Source organism: Cavia porcellus, unplaced genomic scaffold (assembly GCF_034190915.1).
Source record: "Cavia porcellus strain 051 isolate PalLab524CR breed Dunkin Hartley unplaced genomic scaffold, mCavPor4.1 scaffold_16, whole genome shotgun sequence".
Classification (NCBI taxonomy): domain Eukaryota; kingdom Metazoa; phylum Chordata; class Mammalia; order Rodentia; family Caviidae; genus Cavia; species Cavia porcellus.
Window position 1 is genome coordinate 63498976 of NW_026947499.1, and position 12726 is coordinate 63511701.

At 34.6% G+C, this 12726-nt stretch overlaps 1 protein-coding gene across 1 annotated transcript in view; it reads right to left on the reverse strand.

Moving 5' to 3' along the window:
* Positions 1–12726, reverse strand: part of Lca5 (lebercilin LCA5) — a 52348-nt gene that overhangs the window by 26185 nt on the left and 13437 nt on the right. The gene's annotated exons all lie outside the window — the stretch shown is intronic.

Below are 12726 nucleotides of genomic sequence, written 5' to 3' on the forward strand. Positions count from 1 at the left end.
AGATAGACATACAAATGAAAAATAGAAAAAAAAATCTATCAAAGTAAGTTAAGATTAATAAGAGAGGAAGTAATGAACAAGGAATATTCAAAATACTATCTAGAAAAAAATCAACAAAAGATACAGGCACAAGTCTGTCTCTTTCATTAATAACTACCTGAAAATGATCTTAATTCTTCAGATAATAGAACAGACTGGCTGAATGCATTAAAGAGTTATTCCCAACAATATTCTGCTTACATGAAACTCACGTCACTAGTAAAACATATACAGAGTGGTGGGAGTGAAAAGATAAAAAATGATATTCCAAGATAATGAAATCTGAAAACAAACATGAGTAGTTGTATCTGACAAAACAGGCTTTAAGAAAGACAAAGACAGCCCCTACAGTATGATTAAGGGATCAATTCATGAAAAAGATACAGTATAATGATGATAAATCCATACACACTTAATAATGAAATATTCAATTTTATAGAGCACTCACTATTAAACCTAAAGAGAGAGACTTCAATAAATAATAGTGGGGGATTTCAATACCATACTCTCACTAATGGATAGATCATCCATGGAAAAACAAAGAAACATCAGAGTTAAATTAGACTAGACTGGACATCAAATAAGCTTATTAAGACATTTACTGGATATTTCATCCAACAGACTTACAATACACATTCTTTTTCATCACTATAAAGCGAGTCTTAATAAATTTTTAAAAACTGAATATTATCTTTTCTGATAACAATGGGATGAAACTACAAATCAACAGCAAGAGGAACTTTAGCTATTTATACAAATACAAAAACATAAAAAATGAATAGAGGGCCACTGAGAAAGTTAGAAGGAAAATTTCAAAATTTCTTGAAATGAATGAAAATGGAAACAACATATAAAAATCTATGGGATCCAAAAAGTAAAGCAATTATTATAAAGGAATTTTATAGCAATAAATGCCCATTCGAAATAAAAGAAACATTTAAAATAATGATACATCTTGAAGTCTCAGAAATAGAAAAACAAAACATCCAAAGGTAGCAGGGAAAAAGAAATATAAAGATCAGAACAGAAACAAATGAAATACGAGTCTAAAAAATACGAAGGATCAATGAAATGAAGAGTTGGTCATTTAAAACATTGATAAACTTTTAGCTACCTTTAGCCAGAGGGAGGGAAGGATGGAGGAGCGGGGAAAGATACCAATCGATTGATCTCAATAAATAAAACTGGATGTGGAAAAGGAGATATAAAAACTGATATTACAGAAATTTGAAGTATTATTAGGGACTATTTTGAAAAACTATATACTAACAGACTGGAAAATCTAGGAGAAATGGACAAATTTCTGGATACATATTATCTACCAAAAGGATTTTCAAAACCAGAATAGACCTACCAACAGGTAATAAGACTGACTCAGTAATAAACAATAGCCCAGGACCAGACAGCTTCATTGCTCAATTTTACCGGACTTTTAAGGAGATGACCAAGGCTCCCAAACTGCTCCACAGAATTCAAAAGGAGGGAATCCTTCCAAACTCATTCTCTAAGGGTAGCATTACCTTGTTACCAGAACATGAAAAGGATACAACATAAAAAATGAACAAACAAACAAAACTATACCTTAGTCTTCCTGATGAGCAGAAATGCAAAAATTCTAAACAAAGTACTAGCAAATCAGTTTCAACAGCACATCAAAAAAATCATCTACAATGATTCAAGCTGTTTTCATTCCAGGAATACAAGGATGGTGTAACATACCCAAATCAATAAATGTATACATTAAAAAAAGATGCAAACTACACAAATATTTTATAGAGAAAAAAAACATTTGATAAAATTGGACATCCTCATAATAAAATTAGTAAATTAGGTATGCAAGGATTGTTCAACATAATAAACTATGTATGAAAAATCCACAGCCAACAACTGAGTGGGAAACAGATCTAGCAGGGAAATCCAAATCAAAACTATAAGGAGGCACCATCTCACCTCAGTTAGAAAAGCTACTGTCAAAAACAACAAAATGTTGCTAAGGATACAAAGAAAAAGGAAGCCTTATAGACTGTTGGTAGGAATGTAAATTCATACAGCCAGTATTGGAAACTGGTTTCTCAAAAACTAGCAATAGAACCATACAATCCAGACATCCCTTTCATGGGTATTTATCCAAAGGATACATCCAAAGGAAACAAAGTCTGCATACAAAAAGGCCCACATGCACCTATTTACAACAGGTGCCATAGTGCCAATGCCAGTCACTAAGACACAGATCAGCCTAGGTGTTCATCAGCAGATGACAGCCTAAGTAAGACACATCACAACAAAATGAACTGTCATTTCCAACAAAATGTTGGAAATGTTTGAGAGAAATAAATCCAACAAAGAAAAACAAGTGGTATGCATTCTTTCTCATGTGGAAACTAAAAGAAAAAAGTCAAGCTAATAGTGATTAGCAGGGACTGGGAAAGGTGAGTGCACACAGGATGGAATGAGAGTAGGTGGGTAGGATCGTAATTTGCATGCATATATGAAAATACCACAGTGAGTCTTAATATGTACAATTCATATGTTAATAGAAATTTAAAAAGTTAATGACATCAAATGCAAAATCTGAGATGCAATGAATATAAATCAGTTCAAATAAAAATGAAATGTAAGACAATATAAAATGGACAGGTAAGAAAAAACTTGCAAATAAGCACTGAATACACAAAGCTTTAGACATGAATTCAACTACCAACTAATTTTAAAACCAGATTAACACATTTTAAGAGACCAATACATCTGTCTTTTACAAGGCATTTTTAAAAACCAGGAAAAAGTACATTCTTGGTGAGAATTTTTATGATCTTGATGTCAAAAGTACCTAAGAAGCACTTTAAAAATAAAGCCATAGACTATTTTTATACATGAACATTCCATAAAAATTACAAATACTAGCAAAAGAAATTATGCAATGTATAAAAATCCATCAAACTAAGTACTATCAATCCCAAAAAAGGTAGGGTAAAGGGTAGTTTAACATTTAAAACATCTAAGTGTTAATATGCCATATTAACTAAATTTTTAATATTTAATCATTTCATTAAAAAGTGAGCATTTGATGAAACAGCATAATTTAAAACAAAATCTCAGCAACAACAGAAGGAAATTTCTTTATATATCACATAGCTGTCTATCTGTATTACACACACAAACTAATAAAGAGTGTACATAGTAAGATGCTAAGAGTGGTGATGTCTGGGTAGAAAGGATGCTTTTGGTGTATTAGACTTGATCTGATCAGTGAAGCTGGTTATTAGTTCCTAGAAAAAGATGCTACCACTTGCAACTGTTTTCCTATTGTGTTAAATTTTAAAAAGCAGAATTTTATGATCATAAACTGTTAAGACTTTTTAAACCTTGAATTATTTTTAAGCCAGGAGTTGTAAAAAAAAAAATAAGGACTTTACTCCTAACTTGATAAAATTTTATCTTGCTCATTTGGGGCCAGACTTTGAGTCTAAGAAGATCACTTCAGTCTTGATATCATCATCCATCAAATTATCTGTTCCTATTTCTGAACCTGTCATGAATGCCACTACATTTCATCCAACCATCCATCCATTCATCATTTAAAGACGCACTAATTCTATGTTAGATGGAGCGTCAAGCCTTGCAAATACAAAAACCAAGGAAGACTTGTTCTTGCCTTCTAGGAGCCTGGTAAAATCCAGCGATAAACTAAAAAGGACAGGGCTTAAGATACACCCCAGAGCAAACATGTAGAAACTTTCTCTCCAAGTTGACAGCTGTTTATTTATCTGTACCCTTTGAGTACAGTTATAGATCCAATTGTAAAGCTTTTATTTTCAACTAGTCTACATTTTGTCATCAGAAAACAATCGTGAGAGATTTACTGTATTTACAACAGAGTATATACTATGCATGTGACATATTATGGCATGAATATATTGTTTAGAATAGATGTATACCGTACAAAGTATATATACACAGAATATTTAAATAAAACTTACCTTCATTTATTACTCTAGCGACACTGAAGAGTTACAAATGAGCACTATTTCCTGAAACATGTTCAAAAACTAGTATAGACTGGCATCAAGCTTACTAATTCAAAATTTCTAACATTTCCCACTGCCTACTTTGGAAACACTGGTACATACCTTCCACCATATTTTTACCTCTTTTAGTCATTCTCACTCCCTAAAGTACTCTTTATGGCCCCGCACAATTCAGAGGCCAGTTGAAAACTTTCTGACATCCATCGCCAGTCCTGGGCAACCTGGCTTTCCACAGGGAGTTCTAACCTTGTGTGCATGAGCACTCCATTTGGCACCAGGTGCGCTGCCCCCACCCTGGGAATGATGGGGACTCTACCGTACACAGTAGGAAGGCCTCTGCCTGGTTAGCAGCAAGGCTTAAAGATCTGTTGACGTGCCCTGTGCTCTTGATACCCCTGAGATACAGCCACATACCCTACGCCCTCACTGAGCTGACCAGAATCTCCCTACATTAGTCCTGGGCATATCTGGGCCTTTTCTGGGTGTTCCGAGGCAACACGAGCTTTTACCTGGTTGCTGGAACTGGGCCCATGGACGCTAGAATACACATCAGGAATCCAGCATTGGTCCCCAACCAGCAGGAATCCACGCCAGGAGCCCCAGAATCCAATGCCCCAACCTTTCCTGGGCCAATGCTCCAGCTTGGACAGTTGCAATCAACAAGAATTTATGGAGAAGGGTCTCCTTGAACTGAAAAACCTCTACATAAGCCCAAACTATAAAGAGGGGACAAAGGAATGTGACTTGTAAGATTAAAGACTGCAGGCCCTGGGAGAAAACACTCTTCTGGAAATACAAAGGAACTTTTTTCTTTCTTTTTTGTGTTCTTTTTATTCTCCATTTAACCCACTTTTCCCCCTTTATTGGTATAATTTTGATTTTTATATTTTTCTTTGGTAAATACTGAAGTTTTACCACCTATTTTTTCACCCTCCCCAATCTTTTTGAAGGTTACCTTGTTTCATTTGTTTGAATGTCTTGTTTTTTCCTCTGTCTGTCTTTACTTGCTGCCTCTCTTTCAATTTGTTCCCTTAGTATTTTGGGAGGAGGGTATCGCGAATTAAACTCTCCCTTAGTATTTTGTTTTATTTTCTTTTCCTCTAATCTCCACTGTTAGTATTTCTTTTTCCAGTTGTTTGTTACTATTATCTAGTACTATCAATTAACTCCTTAACCAGACCTTTCACATCAATCTTACCACCTTCTTCACATCTTCCATCACTTGATTTTTCCTAATCTACTTATTATTTTTCTTCATGCTTCCATACCTATACCATTTACCCTTATGAGTCTATAAGTAGTTAACTAGATCTTACAACCATTGTAAACTGCTCTATTGTGAAAGGGGATAAAACTGCTCTACTGAGTAGATATTCACTGTATATAATTATCTGATTTATCTGAGTTTGTCCTATAACTACTGATTTTAACCTTTGGTTTGTTATCCAAGGTGGAAGAGCACTGATTATTATACTTTGTCATTATATAGTCTGTACTTGTTATTGTTACTGCTGATTATACTACTTTAACCAAGGTGACATGGTTGTTATGATCAGTTGGTTTTCCTTGAGTGCAAATATCTAGATTGTCTGGGGGTCATAAACAATAGTATAGTCCATTACCAAAGAAATGGTACTAGGCCAAACAGGCTACAACCTTTCACCCATAGTAAAATGGTGGTTGGGTTCTGCAATAGATCCAAGGCCAATAGCTAGTTATGCCTAGAAGATGTATCTGAAAAATAGTTATTACACCTAAAAAGGTTTTGATACGATCAATAAAGCTGGCTACCATAAGCAATTTCCAATAGCAACAGAGAAACAAATAGAAAAGAAAGAGAAATGAGACAATACAGAAGCAAAATGGCCTCCACAAGCTCCTAACACCCCATAAAACAAATCCAGCAGATATTAAAGAGGAAGAAATCAAAAGCTACACAGCCAAAATTTCCAATTTCCAAAATAACAAAACAGGTAAGACTCTTGACAAATTTAAAACAGATGTAACTTCACAGTTAATTAAAGATTTGAGGACCATAACAAAGGAAATGAACAGTGAATCTAGAAATGAATAGTGAATCTAAATATAGAAAAAAGAGGAGCTAAAAAAAACCCCATGGAAACCATGAATACAAAAAAACTGTATTCCATCAGTCTCAAACAGAAATCCAGCACTTCAAAAATTGTATTGAAAGTGCAGAAAGTCTCTGATTTACAAATGACTTCTGTGCCAGAATTGCTGATAAGTCAATCCATTCATTAGCTGATAAAATGAACCTTATAGAGTACACCTGTGAAAGTTCACAACTTGAATCTTCATAGATAGGCCCGTACTGTACATGCAGCAGAATAAGCCAATGTGAGGAAAGAAAATCAGACCCACAAGACAGAGTATTGGTGATCAGCAAATGAGATTCCTTAAAAATAGCAAGGGACCATGAAATATCAATTCAGTAGCTGTGAGATGAGGCAAATAAGACTAAGATTAATTGAAATTAATGAAAATCAGAAGATAGCATGAAAGGTATAAAAAAACCTTATTTCTTTACAGAAGAGCACAAAACTTGCTGAGCATGGAAAAAGAACTTGATAAATAGATAAATGAGCCATAAGAATTTTGAATAGCCATGATCAGAAAATAAAACACATCAAGGCATATAATTTTCAAAATTCCAGAAATTCAACAAAATAAATATTGAAATCTATTAGAGAAAAGAAACAAATGACCTGCAAATAACCAGCAGAATTACAGCAGACTTCTCAATACAAACCCTTAAGTCAAGAACTGAGAGGGACATGTTTCAAGTTCTAACCAAAAACCACCTCCAACCCAGACTGATGTTCCCCACAAAATTATCTTTCAATAATTCTATGATAAATAACATCCAAAGAAATTCATAACCACCAAACTAGCACTTCAGAAATTCTCAAGAATATTCTAGAGAAACAAAGCAAACATAGTAATTCCAAAAATTCCAATAGAATGAATCCCCCTTTCAGGTAAGGCAAGCAAACGGAATGGAAAGAAAGGGAACCAATAACAGGAAAATAAAATAATGACAAGAATCAGTCAGTAACTATTAGTTATAATAATCAATGTAAATAGTCTCAGTTAACAATCAAAAAGGACAGATTGACAGAATGGATCAAGAAACAAGATTAAGAAACAAGACATGCTGCATATAAGAAACACATTTAATTTAAAAACAAATTCACTGACTGAAAGTCAAAGAATGGAAAATAAAACTCCATGCAACAGGAACCTGAAAAAAAAAAAAGAAGTAGCTATCTAATCACAGACAAAGTGGATTTCAAGCCAAGACTGATCAGAAGAGACAAAGAAGGCTACTACATACCAGGAAAGGAAACAACTTAACAGGAAGAGATAACAATGGAAAATATGTATGCACCAAATACTGGTGCAACCAACTGCATAAACACCAATGGATATGAAAAAGCAGGTAAGTATTAATACAATTATAATGGAGAACCTCAACATCCCATTGTCATAAATGGACAGATCACCTAGACAAAAATATAAACAAATATCCGAGTTGGACCAACCCTTTGAACAAATGGGTTTAATAGATATCTACAGTGTGTTCCACCTCCACCAACAGAATACACATTCTTCCCAGTATACGGGGCTTTCTCCATAACAGAACACATTCTAGCTCACAGAGCTTGCTTAACTAGATGCAGAGGGACTGAAATTGTTCCATGCATATTACTAGAACATAGTGCAATGAATATATGGAATTATAGTCTATATAAATACAGAAAACATATGGAATTAAATAATAACCTCTTGAATAACCAATAAGTCCCACATGAAATTAAAGAGGAAATTAAGACCGTTTTACAACTAAATCATAATGCAGGGCAACATATTGGAACTTATGGAATGCAATGAAAGCAGTACTACTAGGGAAGTTGATAATGGTGAATTCTCACGTCAGAAAAACAGAGCAAGCTTAAATAAATTACCTAAAGATGACCCTCAAGGTTCTAGAAAAACAAGAACAATGTAAACCCAAAGCTAGTACAAAGAAGAAAATTATATAAAGGTCAGAGCAAAAATTAATGAAATTGAGACTAAAAAAATTATAAAGAACCAATGAATTGAAGAGTTGGTTCACTGAAAGATTCAATACAATAGATAAACCTAAAGCCAACTATTATGGCTTGTCTGGATGTGCCCCTAAAGTCTCATACGGTCACAGCTGGGGGTTTTCACAGGGGGCTCGATCTAGAGTGTTTATGCTAGGACTATGGGTGTGCGATTTCTAAATTAGTCCACTGATTCGTTTGGCATAGTTCTGGGTGTGAATAATGGGAAGGCCCACTCTGGGTGTGAGTGCTGCTTATACTAAGAGTGTGTAGCCTAGGGCAGAATATTAGGGACAGAAAGGCTGCTATAATCATTTGCTGTTGCTTGTCACTACATTTTTGCTTTGCTAACTTCTGTTCACCACAAGCGTTTCTCCTCTATGATGCCCCTCCGCCATACCATCCTACCTTGAAACCAGTCAACTATAAACTGAAACCTCTGTAAACCATAAGCTATAATAAACCTTTCCTCCTTTGAGTCTAGTCTGTCTCAGCAATGAGATAAGAGTAAATAAGACAACCAACCTCATCAAAACAAGACCCAAATTCGTGTAATTAAGAATAAAGAAAGCAAAATTACAATATATCCTTAGAAATTCAGAAGATCTTCAGTACCTATTTTGTGAACCTATATTTTAATAAAATGGAAAATTCAAAAGAAGTGGACAGATTTCTAGACACATATGAATTAACAAAGCTGAATGAAGAAAATATAAAAATTCTAAATAATCCAATATCAATCAATGAAATTGAGAAGGTAATTTAAAAAACTACCAACTAAGAAAAGCCCAAGTCCTAAGGGATTCACGGCTGAATTCTGTAAGAACTTTAGAGAAGATCTAAACTCGTTAAAGAAAATGAAAGGGAAACAGTACTCCCAAAGTCATTCCTCAAACAAACATTACCCTGATATTGATATCAAAAAGAACTCAATCAAATAAAGAGAACGACAGGCCAATCTCTTCAATAAACACAAATGTAGAAATCCTCAGTAAGATACTGATAAATGCAGCAAATCATCAAAAAGATTATGCACCATGATCAAGTAGGATTCATCCCAGAGATGCAGAGGTGGTTCAACACATGCAAACCAATAAATGTAACTATACCATATTAACAGAATTAAGAATAAACACCACACAATCATCTCAATAGATGCAGACAGAGTCCAACATCCATTCATGATAAAAATCAAATAAAATTGGAATAGAAGGTCTTTGTCTCAATTTGATAAAAGCCATCTATAAAAAACCAACAGCCAACATCATACTAAATGAAGAAAACCTGAAAGCTTTTAACTCTAAAATCAGGATCAAGACAAAGATATCCACTATCACCTCTTCTGTTCAATACAGTGCTGGAAACAACACCCAAAACAATTATACAACAGAAAAACACAAAAAAGAACAGATAGGAAAGGAAGAACTTAAATTATCATTACTTGCTGAATATATGATTCTCTTCACAGAAGACCCCCTCCCAAAGACTCCTAGAATAATCTAACTTGGCAGCATAGCAGAATAAAAAGTCAACACTCAAAAATCAATGGTGTTCCTATACACCAATATCAAACTCACTGCAAGAAATTAAGGAAACAACACTTTCACATTAGCATTCATAAAAATGAAATACTTAGGAATTAACCTAACCAAAGATGTGGAAGCCTTCTACAGTGAATGTTGTAATTTTTGAAAACATTTTAAACTTTACTCCTCAACCAGAACTTTCAGTTTCATTGTAAATCTCCTCTCCAGAAATTGAAAAAAAAATCTTATAAAATATATTTAGAGGACTTGTAGGAAGATGGCAGAGTGGTGAGCAGCAGAGAAACAGCCTCATCAAGATTTGGAATCTATATGGTGCAATTTAGCCATAATGGGAAGAGAAGGAGGAGGACAGTGGGTCTCTAGGATCCAGCAAGGCTATGAAGTAAGAATTGGAGCCCACAAGAGGAGCAAAGAGAAGCACCTCAATGCAGAAGACAGAGATACCAAGCAGTGCTTTTTCTTCCGAGCTCTGGTTCATGGTGTGGGAGGGGTGTCTCACACCTGCAAAGGCACGGTGACTACTGGTGACTCCAGTGTGCTCAATGTTTTTCTTAATTCAAGAGACACAAATTAAAACAACACAGACTCCATCTCACTCCTGAGAGAATGGCTATTATCAAAAAATCAACCAATAACCAACGTTGGCAGAGTTGTGGAGAAAAGGGAACCCTTCCATACTGCTGGAGGGTAGACTGGTGCAATCACTGTGGAAATCAGTGTAGAGGTTTCTCAAAAACTAACAGTAGAGGTTCCTTTTGATCCAGCTATGTCCCTTCTTGGTATCTTCCTGAAAAAATTAAAACCATCATATCACAGTGACATATGCATACCCATGTTTATAGCAGCACAATGTGTAATAACTAAATCTTAGAAACAGCCCAAAGCCCATCAACCAATAAAGAAAGAAGATGCGTTTTTTTCATATGATGGAGTAGTAATCTACAATAAATAAGAGAGGACATTGAATGAATGCAATTAAATGAATGCACCTTGAGACTGTATTTTTAAGTGAAATAAATTGGACACATGTTTAAATATCAATTTCTCTAGTATGAGAAACTGACAGGGAAACTGAAAGGACCAAAATGTATAACAGATATTGGGAAATGGGCAGAAAATATTAAAATAGGAAGAAGAATTGAGGGGGAGAGGGTGAGGTGTAGATGAAGGGGTAAGAAAAAAGAATAAAAGCTAAAAATGGAAATAAAGCTTTTGTAAATAAGGAGAGGAAGCAAAGTTGAAGAGAGAAGGAACTGGGGGAAAAAGGAAAATCAAGCTATATCATGTAGGGGCTGGGGATTTAGCTTAGTGGCATAAGCGCCTGCCTTGAAAGTGTGCGGTTGTGAGTTTGATCCCTGGTACCGATAAAAAAAAGACAAAAAAAAAAAAAAGATATATCATGTACAGGTGGTACAAATTACCTATGTTAAATATGATCATCATTATGTATGCCTAAAATATACCCACAAAATTAATTTCTAAGAAGCTGGAAAAATATATTTATAATAATGTATAATCAATTCATTGGATTATTATTAAAGATTAGGAGTATGTCAGTGCGTGACAGTGTTTTATAAGCAATGCATTCTTTAAACCCTATGATATTTTCATCTCTCTAACATTCAAAAATATATGTAATGGGGACTTAATTTTGGTGGGGGGCGAGAATAAAGGCTTGCCATGCTAAAAACACTTCTGGCATATGAAAGGTTTAAAAGAATGGCTTTAGACTTCTCATACTTTAGAACTGAAAAGCACCTCAGAAACCATTCCATTTCATTCCTCAGATGAAGCAACTGAAACCTGGAGGTTAAGAGGGTTTTACAAAGTCACAGCAGGATGAGAACAGAGCTGACCTGCTGGTTTAACCTCCATTATTCTGTCCTAATTAGCTCTCTTGTTAGAAACAACACAGCATAGGCAGGTGAGGCAAAAGCAGGGCTTCTGAATTTGAGTTTCTGACAGATGAAAGAGCGTAACACCTTTCAGAGTAGCTACCCAGGCACTGCAGTAAGACATGGCAGGGAAAGATGAAGAGAAATAGACCTACCAGGCCCAATGAGTAAAATGAAGATAATGCTGAATCAACCCTTATTTTTAAAAATGGTTTGTGGTAAGGAACAATACTGTTCTGTCAATAAGAAATGACATATATGCTTATACACATGTGTACACTTGGGAGTGAAGGGAATTTGAATGCCAGTTTCTTATAGGAATATCACCAAAAGGAAGTCTATTCTAAATTCCTGCAAATGCTTTACTATACTGAACTCTATGATATGCAAAACAATTCCCAAAATCCTTACAAATTTCTAAAAAAGAAGGTGAGGTGTCTTAGTAGTGACATTATGTATTTTTTTTTTAACAAGGCAAGTCATTCTGTGCCAACCTGATGTTAAAAAAAGTTGGATTTTTCATGTATTAAATCTATACTCTATAGTTTATTGAAGTTCTTTTAATAATTGTGTACATGCAATTATATATACTTCCTGACCTTTTCATAATTTCTACTTAATGGTTATAGATTCTTAATTACAATTCATAATATTTAATCTATGATCATTCTGTTGGTAATAGTTATGATTAATTCTTGCATCCTTGACCAGAAGAGGGACACCACCAAAGTCTTTCTTCTTAAGGGTTAAGAGAGAATTGATACCTTTACTTTGAGCCCCTATTTGGAGCCAGTACAGGTCTAGTTAAAAAAAAAAAAATGGCGCAGTTGGATAGTCACTAAAATAAACTACATATTGGGAAATCATCACTGACATCGCTAACAAAGAGCTGCTTACGTTAAATTAGTAAATCTCAAAGATGGTATGGGAATCAGTGTCTCTGATTCTGAAAGTGTCTGATTTTTTAGGATTTCCCAAGGCTAACCCTGTTTTAGAATTTAGAATATTAAGATACTTTTTGCTATTTTCACTCATTGTGTCATGCATTTACAGGATGCTTTTATGATATGTGTGTGGTAGAAGTTACATGAGATATGGAATCATGGAGTGA